Source organism: Anopheles nili, chromosome 2, assembly GCF_943737925.1.
Source record: "Anopheles nili chromosome 2, idAnoNiliSN_F5_01, whole genome shotgun sequence".
NCBI lineage: Eukaryota > Metazoa > Arthropoda > Insecta > Diptera > Culicidae > Anopheles > Anopheles nili.
The window spans coordinates 24,009,776-24,020,643 of NC_071291.1; positions in this window are offsets into that span (position 1 = coordinate 24,009,776).

The window sequence follows — 10,868 nt, forward strand, 5'->3', positions numbered from 1 at the left end:
CATATCAGCAGAACTGTAATTGTAACTTTTGAAAATATTCATAACAGACCATTCAATAGAGCACCGCAAATGTTAGTGATATAAAAAATGCACGATTTCTACGTAGTATTTTCAACATAAATGCAATAAATATTTTCTCAAAAAGCTCTTGGGTTTACCTTTCATCGACATATGCCGAGCTTGAAGGTGAAAAGTGCTTTATCATCTTATCCATGCTTACTCATTCGGATGAACATCGTAGTCAACAGATTAGCGCAAAGAATAATTAAGTTCTTACATCGTTTAATTTGCCGCATAATTGCGACCAGAACTATCTTCTTTTCACACTGTATCCAAGGTTTTGAATTTTGTGTTGCATTGAAATTGTGTGCTTGTTATTTCATTCTCCGGAACCTTATCAACGGTGATCGGAAATAGCATTCTTGTAAACTCGGCTTCACATTCTTCGGAGGAAATGGGTCGTGTAAGATAGGTACTTATCAGCAAAAAAGTAATTTTGTAACTCATGTGACACCTAGATTGTAATGTTCGAATGATAGCAAATGCTTCCTAGACGTCGGCCATGAACTCAACTCCTTTCTAGAGTTGATTCGCATTGGTAATGCTAATTAATTGATGCGTTTTACTGTGCAATGCACTTGTAAAAGGAACTAAGTATTTAATACATCACGTTAGGCAGTGTTGAAAAAAGTAGGATAATAAGCATTAATTTGTCCTTTCAATTACTCGGGAAGACAGTAATAGAGATAGAATTAAATGTGGAGACAACGAGTATTTAGGACACTGGTAATAGCATGAAAGTGCGAGAATAAAAGGTTTCTTCCGTTTTTCTCATGTCATGAGCACTGTTCGTGGTTACTGGATATTATTGAACAAGTTTATCGTAATGATTATGGCCGCTATCATTGTTAATTCAAGAATATGTTCGTTGTTAGTAAAAAAAACCAAAATATCTTTTTTCTTGCAATATCGCTAACAACTACTAATTCAGTGGTAGATCAGAGACGCTCATAGCAGGACGATGTATCTTGAATTCTGAAGAATAGTATGATGATGCAACCAACAACTGTCTATGCAACCTACTTTTGTAGATATATATATATATATATATATATATATATATATATATATATATATATATATATATATATATATGTATATGTATATATATATATATATATATATATATATATATATATATATATATATATATATATATATATATATATATATATATATAAATATATATAAATATATATATATATATATATATATATATATATATATATATATATATATATATATATATATATATATATATATATATATATATATATATATATATATATTATTCGTATTTTACATTACCTAAACTAGCAAAAACATACATAGCAAACGTTCAAACTGATTTTTTTCTACATGTGATCAACTTATCAAATTCATCTGCACAAGTGCTAGTTTATAATCTCTCAGATGGAGGTACGTTTGTGAATCCCAAAGAATCACCAATGTTGAATCAGGCTGTGAGTATGCGTCTAAAGCCGTCTTTTTAAAAGCACGTTGCTTACATGCTCAACTTTTTATTTGCTTAGCTCATGTTCTTTAGAAATACAAAGCAAATGTCTAAAAGTATAGTAGGATATTGTTTCGCATTCGGGCAAACAGTCAATGTGACTAATATGAAGGGTACACAGTAGCGTAGAGGATTGGAATAATAAAAAAAAACTGCACAAGATCCTAGCAGCCGAAATGCTTTGCTTATCCATCCGCTTTACTATATGGTATCTGTGAACATGAATCTCAAACGATTAAACCTCCTGAACTGCACATAAAGCCCATAGAAAGAATCTTGAAAATAAAGTGTTGGAATGGGTAAAGGTAAAGCTCCTGGAACGGCTCTCTGGGAAAAGGGCGAGCAATTTGTCTCTACTTCGGCGTAAGGCAAAATTTCATTGCGTGCCTCATAAATCAAGCAGATTTTTTCACATTTTATTGTTGTACCTGTGTTCCTGCTGCTGGGAACATTTTTTTAGAGTCAACTGCGACATGAAAATTGAATCTCTGTTGCATGAGGCGAACATTTTGGAATTTGGATCAGTTACGACTTCTTACGCCTAACTTCAGTTTCTGTTCTATATCATAGTTCAGTAAGCATAGTTTAGTGTAAGTATATGCACTATTTGTTAGCTACCTTTAGCATTGCTTGCTGCTAATTTTTTTAAGTTAAATATATGATGAATTATGTTATTCTTATCCATGAATTGAAACGATAATCTGAAATAATCTGTCTATTGTACTTTCTTTCTTAGAGAAACAGTAGTAATCTATATCAAGACATCAAACAAACTAATAATTTTGATGAAACAATGGCATTATTTATTAGTTTTTATTTTTCACATAAAAACTTCATTTCGACCTGTGACTAACTTATTAATCTGACCATATTTTATTCATCTAATGATTCTAAATTCTGGAACGTAGCGCTTGAATGTTCTCAGCTGTACTTTTTCCAAATGCAAGACAGTGGATGATGCTGAAAAATTACCCAATGACAAAAATGCGATGAATTTTCTGGCTCTTGCGTCCTAGACGACAGCAAGCGCTAAGAACGATCTTGCACATAGTAGAAGTAAATTCCCCTCCAAGGAACGTTCGAATGAGGTACGAAATAGATAGCAGGGGCAAAATTGCCGAAACGATAAATCGTGTCACGAAGTACGTGCAAAGGGGCGTTATTTTGTGCCAAAGGGCAATAGGGAGACGCACATTAGACGTGAAGATACTAGATAGCAAGCCAAGAGATCAGTGCAGCTTCTTCGAATTTGTTTTATTTTTCGCCGTGTGGGCTACTGTTAGAAAGAATCATTGGACTTCGTAGAGTAGTTACGGACGAGTATAAAGCCTTCTACAGGGTAAAATTGTTTGGTATGTTCTGCCTTTATGTTTAGCACATAATTTTTCTACAGGTACAAATTTGCTATTCTGCTTGCCAATGTGGCGTAAATCTCATTTGTGGGACTAGGTACAGAAGGTGGTCACATTGAGCAATAAATTTCTAATTGAAGTCTCTCGGATTTCCTAGCTACTTAGCTGCTTATGCTTTACTCTATGAAGGTATTTTTATGGCGTATTGGTGCGTATTAAATGGCTCGGTCGCCAAAAGTTCATGTTTGCAAACCGTTCTTGAATGTATGACTAAATGACAGAGTGAATCTTTTGACTTGAAAGCTTTGACTTAAAGCTGTGGTGTTAGTAGTAAATAATAACGTGTGGTTGTTTTGAACGATTAAGCTATAAACTCGAAGTAAATATGTTGGAGAAAATGTTTGTTTCTTTTATTATATATGCTTATATTGGTAGATGTGACAGTAACAAGTAAAATGGAAATTATAGTACTGAAATTAATTTACCTCAACCTGATCCTTTTTTATGGTTTTATTTTAAATTATGTTCCCGTGCATTATGTGTTTATCGATGAATTGCTAAAATAACTTGTAAAACTAATACTACTAGCTGGAATGTGTTGCTTACAATCAACATCAATTGACACTGATTGAGTTGAACAGTAGAAGGTATTTCTGTTCATTTTTTAAATGGCTACGAAGGCATGCTTTTTATCAGTTCAATCCTGTCCGGGGAGTTGGTGATTTCAAGAGTGTTATTTTTTTCCTTTTGGACCGGAAAAGCAACACAAATTGCTAAGTGTCCTTTTTCCAGTTCACCTAGCAGTTCGCCAAGTGCAACTAAACCTAGAAAGGCCGCGCGAGGATTTATTTGTTTTTTTTATTTCATTTTTTTTTCACAATCAATCAACGCTAGGGTCGGCATGATAGATGAAGCTGATATGCTAACGAAGAGAAAAATTTACAGATCTAGAGAAAGAAGTGAATACTCAAAAGTATTTTATTTTCTATTGTTTTCGATGGCATGAACGATATTCCCGCCCTTAAATGTGGATGGAAGATTAAAAATCAAGCTCAGAACACAATATTGTTCCAACGATTTGATTAGATTTTGATTTAGGCCCAATGTTTGTATTTTTTTGATCCTGTTTTTTTACAGTTTTTTTCTGCAAGTGAAATGCTCTCTGCTTGAGCAAAGCATCTTTTTCCATCGGCGTGTGACGGGTTGTTATTCTTTATGGTCAATTTGAATGGTATGATTGTGCCCCCCGTTTTCTAGCTGGCCAATGGGCATGTGATTTGTGCTGAGTATTTCATTTCACGATTCATTTTCATCCGATTATAACGGTGATTCCTAAGGACTACAGAACGTTGAATACCAGAGAATTGGATGTGATAGAAATTTGATGACGATTATCATCGACCAAAACGATACTAAATGAATGAATGCATTTCCTGGGAAATATAGATTTGATTTGATCCGTCCACCTGAGTGTACGAGTGATACATACACTGGTCAAGTCTGCCAGTATTACAGCACTCACACAGCTGGTGATATCATAAAACCATGACGTGCGTTTGTGAATGTTATTGATTCTTTTGTCATTATTCGTTCAACTCTTGTTCAGCGCGGAAGGGATAGCACAGAATTGGCATAAGGGTGCGTTTTGCTAGAACGTATAAATTCGTATTCTGACAGTAAAGCAGCATTGTTACATTATCATCATCATCGGCATCGTTATAGATAATATGTGAACATTTTGCTGTCGAACTCTATAGCAAGTGATACATGATGAAAGGTGCAGCTATTAGATTTGATAATGCATTTTAATGTCTAATAGCATTGGTATGCTGGTCCACCGCATATTCTCTTTGTGATTGTGCGTATTTGAGTTTAATATTTTTCAAATTCGATCAAAATGGCTATCCATTAATTTATTTTCCAAAAATGTACATTTTTGGTTGCTCAATAATTTGGTGTGCTTGTGTTCTGAACGCTCTGCAACGATAACTGTAGTAGATCAACTATGCACATCATGGTCACGAGATTTTCCACTTGCTAACCACTGATAATTTTAATTGCAATACAGCATTCCTATGAGTGTGGTGTCACAATTGGATGAATGGCAAAAAATCTCAGTGCGTATAAAAAGGGTATACATAGAATGGGTGTCCACATTGTGTCAAGCGATGTTTCTAACAGTTTCGGTGGCTTGGCAATAGTCATGCAACCGATGGCGGCAATTCGCGTAATCATAAATCTTATAAAAAATATTGTACATCCGTGTGGCTTTACATAAATGTAACCCATTTATCTATCACGCCATGCATGTGCATCCACTCAAGATACGCATGAAGTGTTTTATTTACATTTTTGTCCACGAAAGTCGTATTCTAACTGAAGCTATGCTTCATCACAAATACCGGTGTTAAGTTCTATTATACCTATAAACATTCACTATTCGTAGGTAGCAGCTGTATATATTGGAGTTATCTTTTCTTTTAGTTTTTACAAACATATTTTTAATATTTAATTTTTTTTTAAATAGTAAAGTAATATTTTGCTAACATCAAGAATTCTAATGTTAAGTTCTGCTTTCATTATGATTATATTAATTTCATGTACTGAGAAACATTACATTTTGTTTTTATGTAATCAAATCACTACTGATCAAATAATAAATGTTACAGTTTTCTTTCAATACTTCAAAAACATTTCGACATTTTTTTTTTGCTTTTAAAGCCATACACCTTTAATACACGATATTTTGCTTGCTTGCTTATACTTTCGTCTATATTTCTAAATGCTATAAAATCTTTGCATAACTTGCTGATGTTTAACAGGTTACAATGTTTTGTTCCAAGATTCTTATTGTTGGTGTTCTCATTCGAAATTGGTAGCAAACTAACATAAGACAATGTTCGGTTAAAGAATTTTTTTAAGCTTTTCCGAAGATATTACACAAACTTCAAGAGATTATGATAATGGTGTGATGTATTTAAGGATTACTAAATATTTTAGGTGGTAATTCCATTATCAACGATTGAATTTTTTGCAACATCTTTCAAATTTTTGAAACAATTACGAAATATCGATTATAATATCGATTGTATCTCTTACCAATAACGACACAAACTGATGGAATGGTGATTTTCTAGTACTTAGCTCGCTCCAGAGAAAATTTTAAATCCCATAAAATGTGTGCGAATTTCGCTAATTTGCCGATGAGCTAATATCCTGACAGCGTTTACAAACGATTAGTAGCTTAAAATGCGGTAGGCTTTTGACGATTAATGGTTCTTATGGAAGCTTCATCGGACTTCGAAAAGTATTTTTCGCCCATTTGGGCAAGCATCGGCACAGGAGATTAAAAAACTGTAAGAATTTAGTAATGAAAAATCATAGTCCTTAGAAGAGTACAAATAGCAGGCCGCACGTTGGTGGAGTAAAAGGGGACTGGAGTCAACTGATTTATTATTTAATAAACGAAAGATTTGCTCTGTGCTATGGTGTTTACTTGGTCGATCCGGATCCAAGTATCCCATTTCTTTCTAACACGAATCGCGTTCTCTGGCATCTCTAGCCTTTCAATCACTCCACCAAGAATGCGGTACGCGATGACCGGAAATTACCGAAAAACTTCTACGTTTAGGTCATTTTCACGATCGTCATGAAAAAAAATGTTTGTTTTATGGGTGGATTATGGAACATAAAATTAACACATCGTTTACGATAATGCCTGTTGCAACCTGGGTACAGGATGCGAAAGGAAAGCCGTTTGCTGGAGAAAGGGAAAAGGCACTTAGGATCAGGAAAAAATAAAAATGAATAAATCCCGGAACAATGTTGGGTAAGGATTACGTTCGCAATTTTCGTACGGTATGACTGATGATGTCTGGTCCTGTCAATTATGTCTAACGCCCGCCACCTGAAACTAAAATAATGACGGTACTCTTGTCCCAGTTTTATGTTTTTAGAAAGGATAAAGTTCCATTTCTTTACAAGCGCCACCTTTAGCCTGATTTAAAGAGGGACGAGCCACTTTTTCATGTATCGTTTTTATTGTATGATATCGTATGTTACCGTTCTTCGGTTAGTAGGTCGTTTAGAATTTGGTTTCAGCCCCGTTCATATTAAATTAACTTCATCTTGAATAAGATTCACTCGTAACATAAACGTAATGCTTTTTATCGCACGGTAGAACGTATTCAGTTTACAGCAACTTCTACCTTTGCGGAAAGTTGATTGAAATGTAGTTGATTTCGAGCGTTTCATCTCAACAATTGGTTACGGTGGTAAATAAATTATGTTTCTTCCCCAATTGAATCGTGATAGTACCAATACTCTCGCACCACAATGTTGTGGCACGATTCACAGCTCCCAATGTGCGCATTAATTCATCTAGGTATAAATGGTTCCCTGGGGAAATTATCCAGACCAACATACTCCTCATTCTTTCTTGGTGACGGCTTTGCCCTGTCGTGCCTACAAACGGCGCCATCGAAGCTCATCTTATCATATGTTGCAATTAATTAAAATTGCCCGTTCCAGCAATATGTCCTAGACCGTCGAATGACCGCAGCTCCGTTTGCGCAGCTGCCGCTAATCGGTACACCTGTCAACCAAATTACAGCAGCTTGAAAGGAACGCACTCTCGCGTTCATCGATGACAGGCATCGTTTACAGCGCTTAAATCATCGTTTCACGAATAACTTCCATGAACAGTCAAGCTGAAAATTTGGATGCCCATCTGTTTTCTGTTTGCTGAAAATCCCGTCAAATAGTGTCGTGCTTGCGTCGCTCACAGTGTGGCATAACGGTGAACACGGATCCGCTGACAGACACGGCAATGTGGGCTCGAGTATGGCTCAATATATCGACGTAACTTGCGTCCTGGCCACCAAAGATACCGGAGGCTATCCTCAATCAAATCGTTCTTCGTTCGACAGCATCCGTTGTTGATCGGCAGGCGTGCTGATGTTGCGCGCACAATATCATTTTCACCTCGGGAATGACGCTCGAGTAACAGAGGATACCGGGAAGCCTTAAATCGTTCAGCTTTCGGACGTTTAGATATGCAACGGTGCAGGTTTGAGCTTATACTACCTTTTCTAGTGCGTGTTTGTTGCGCATGAACGCATTTCATTTGTCATCCAACGATTGAACTGGCAGTTACTTGTAGATTTGGCAAATATGCAATGCGTTTCTATTATAGGAAGATCGCCTGTATTCTCCAATTCCTATCTCTTGTGTGATTCGTAATCATAGTGAGTGAGGTTTCTTGTTATCACTCTATTGGGTTATTAATTTTTTTCTTTGATGTGATTTCATTTATAAACATTGTTTGAAGAATGCGTAACAGAAAAAGATGGAAAAGTGACAAATAACACACGTAAAACAAACAGCAAAAGCCGTCATGGACATTGATTGCATGAAAACGTGTTGAGAAACACTCAACAACACGCATTGGGGTGCAGCGGTTCTCAGAAGTGTGAGATGTTAGAAAATTTATAATCTAAATGGATTTTACATGTTACCAACCCAACATCAAAGCAATGGAAGGAAGTGTGAAAATCGATTTTTTTTATTCCTGGTCAAAACTTTAACCTCTCACGAAGAAGACCCATGTAAAACTTCGAACCGATAGCGCGAATGATTGATTTTTTTTTTCAACCCATCCCTCTCTCCACTACACGGCATGTCCGTTCTATCCGTTAAGTCCACTTGGGAGTGGTCGTTCGTGCAAACGATGAAGCAAAAAAAGGACGAAAAAATAAAAGAAAGCGGAAACTCGCCCATGGTGTACTTCTGCTGCTCTGAAATGGTAATGATTCCGTCCTGCCATCGGCGAGCGTTTTCCATTTTTTCCCCCTTTTTATTGTGCCAGAACCTTAAGCTAAGTTCCGTTAACACGTCTGATACACACGTGCAAGCGAACACATTTCCTCGTACACCTACATACCGACACTCTTCCTCTCTCTTTCCTCTCTCACACTCACACACTTCACACATGATAATGGTCGGTCTCCCATGATGGTCCTGTTGATTTTGCTCTCATTTTTCACATGCAAATCAACCTTCGTATTGTGGAGTTTTTTTTTTTGCTCTCCATTATGTTAAAGTCAAGATGAGTGAGGATCTATTCAGGCTACCAGCTGAACTCTGTTCACAGACGTCGATTTGGAGGACGGCGTTTTACGTTGGTGTCTGTTAAGTGGATTTTCTTCCGATGCACATCTCGCACCACAGGAGCACCCTTTGGAAGTGGATCATGGTGGTCGTTATGATGTTGATTCAAACTGTACTCTGCGAAAAGGGAGTTTAGAAAGTATTTTCTCAGGTATAGTTTCAATTCAAAGATGAAATGGGAAGAAAAATTTAATTGAGCAACTCATAAAATTGGAGTGGTAGTACAGAAAAAAATGTTATTGTTTTTTAACACTTTTTATTTACTTTTGACTAAACTGGAATCATCCATTTCAGAGGTTCCATAGGAATTAGTTTTGTTTTGTTTGAATGCTCGACGGCTCCTTAAGTAAGACGTTTGTTGTTCTACGCTAATATTCCTTTGTCATCGATTACCGATCAAGCGCATCAGCGATTACCAAGAATGACCATCATAAATAGACTCCCTCTCTCATATATGTCGCATGCCGTGCTTACCAAGTTGGTGGCAACGGGCGAATGATTTATGGTGTCGTTTTGGTGGCAGTGACCTACTGACTCGCAGAAGCTTTTGCTTCGTTTGCCATTAATCAATCTCCTTCAGCTTCCCTTTGGTTTAACGATATTATACCATTAAATTCGTACAAGCGATCCCAAGCAACAGCGTTTTTGTAGAATGGTTCCACCATTACCTAATTTGATCGATAATTATGCACAATCGCTGGAAGCCATAAAATACATGCTGATCAGTGTTTGAGAATACATCAGGTGGATTTTTCTCTCTATTTTGTATCAAGGCTTCTTGAGTAACGAATACTTGTGATAGGCTAATTGAACGTGAATAAGTACATTCACACATTTTTTCTATAAAATTCAGTACCTACATATTGGTTATTATTGTTGTTTGGAAATGGAAAGGAAAATACATTATGCCTGTGTCAAGGACGCGGTCGTGCAGTCTAATATTTGGTATTTGACTCAAATGTTAACTGTAAGACTGTGTCTTTGGTATTGGTCCTATCATCGGTTCACCGAGAAAACACAGCTCTGTTCATCGGCAAAATGTAACGTAAATGTTGATTATTTAATCCACCGTTCGCATCCTACGACTATGCATCCCTTTTTATGATTCCCGGTAGTATTCGCAGAATTCCGATAACGCCACTGGGATTTTTACTCTGTTTGCATTTTTTTCAGTTAGGAGATCTGGCATGTTTACAACCTCAATAAATACAATAATAAGCTTCCCATCATGTCTGCTTTTGACCATCGATCCATAGCGCCAGTACTTGAGGCAAAAGTTCAGGCACGGGTAGACAAAATTCCTACGACTTTGTGCGCACAACATCAAATCACTGAATGTTGCCGTGCTCAGTGATGTGCACTTTACTGCACTCATACTGTTTGCAACCATCGTAAAAGACGAATGGCAAATCGCAGCAATTTCATTGAAATACCTTCCAAAATGAAGGTCCTGCCAGAGTCGACATTTCGAAGAAACTTACCCAGGATTTAAACAGTCAAAATTTTATTGCTATCACTCTGTAAGAGTTTATGTATTCATTTTCGTGGCTCAGATTTAATTCCATTGCGATTAAAGGCAAAATATTTAGGCATTAGCCTAATTGTTTGCTCGAGCCACTTTTTTCTCTTTTGTAATTTTTTTTATACAGCCTTCAGTAGATGAAGCTTTTGAAACTATACATTGGATTGTGCTTTATAAAACGGTTCAGCTAGCTCCGTGCTGGATTTAGTCAGTTGCTCTAGCTGTTATACAGGTTGTGTATCTGGGGTGTACT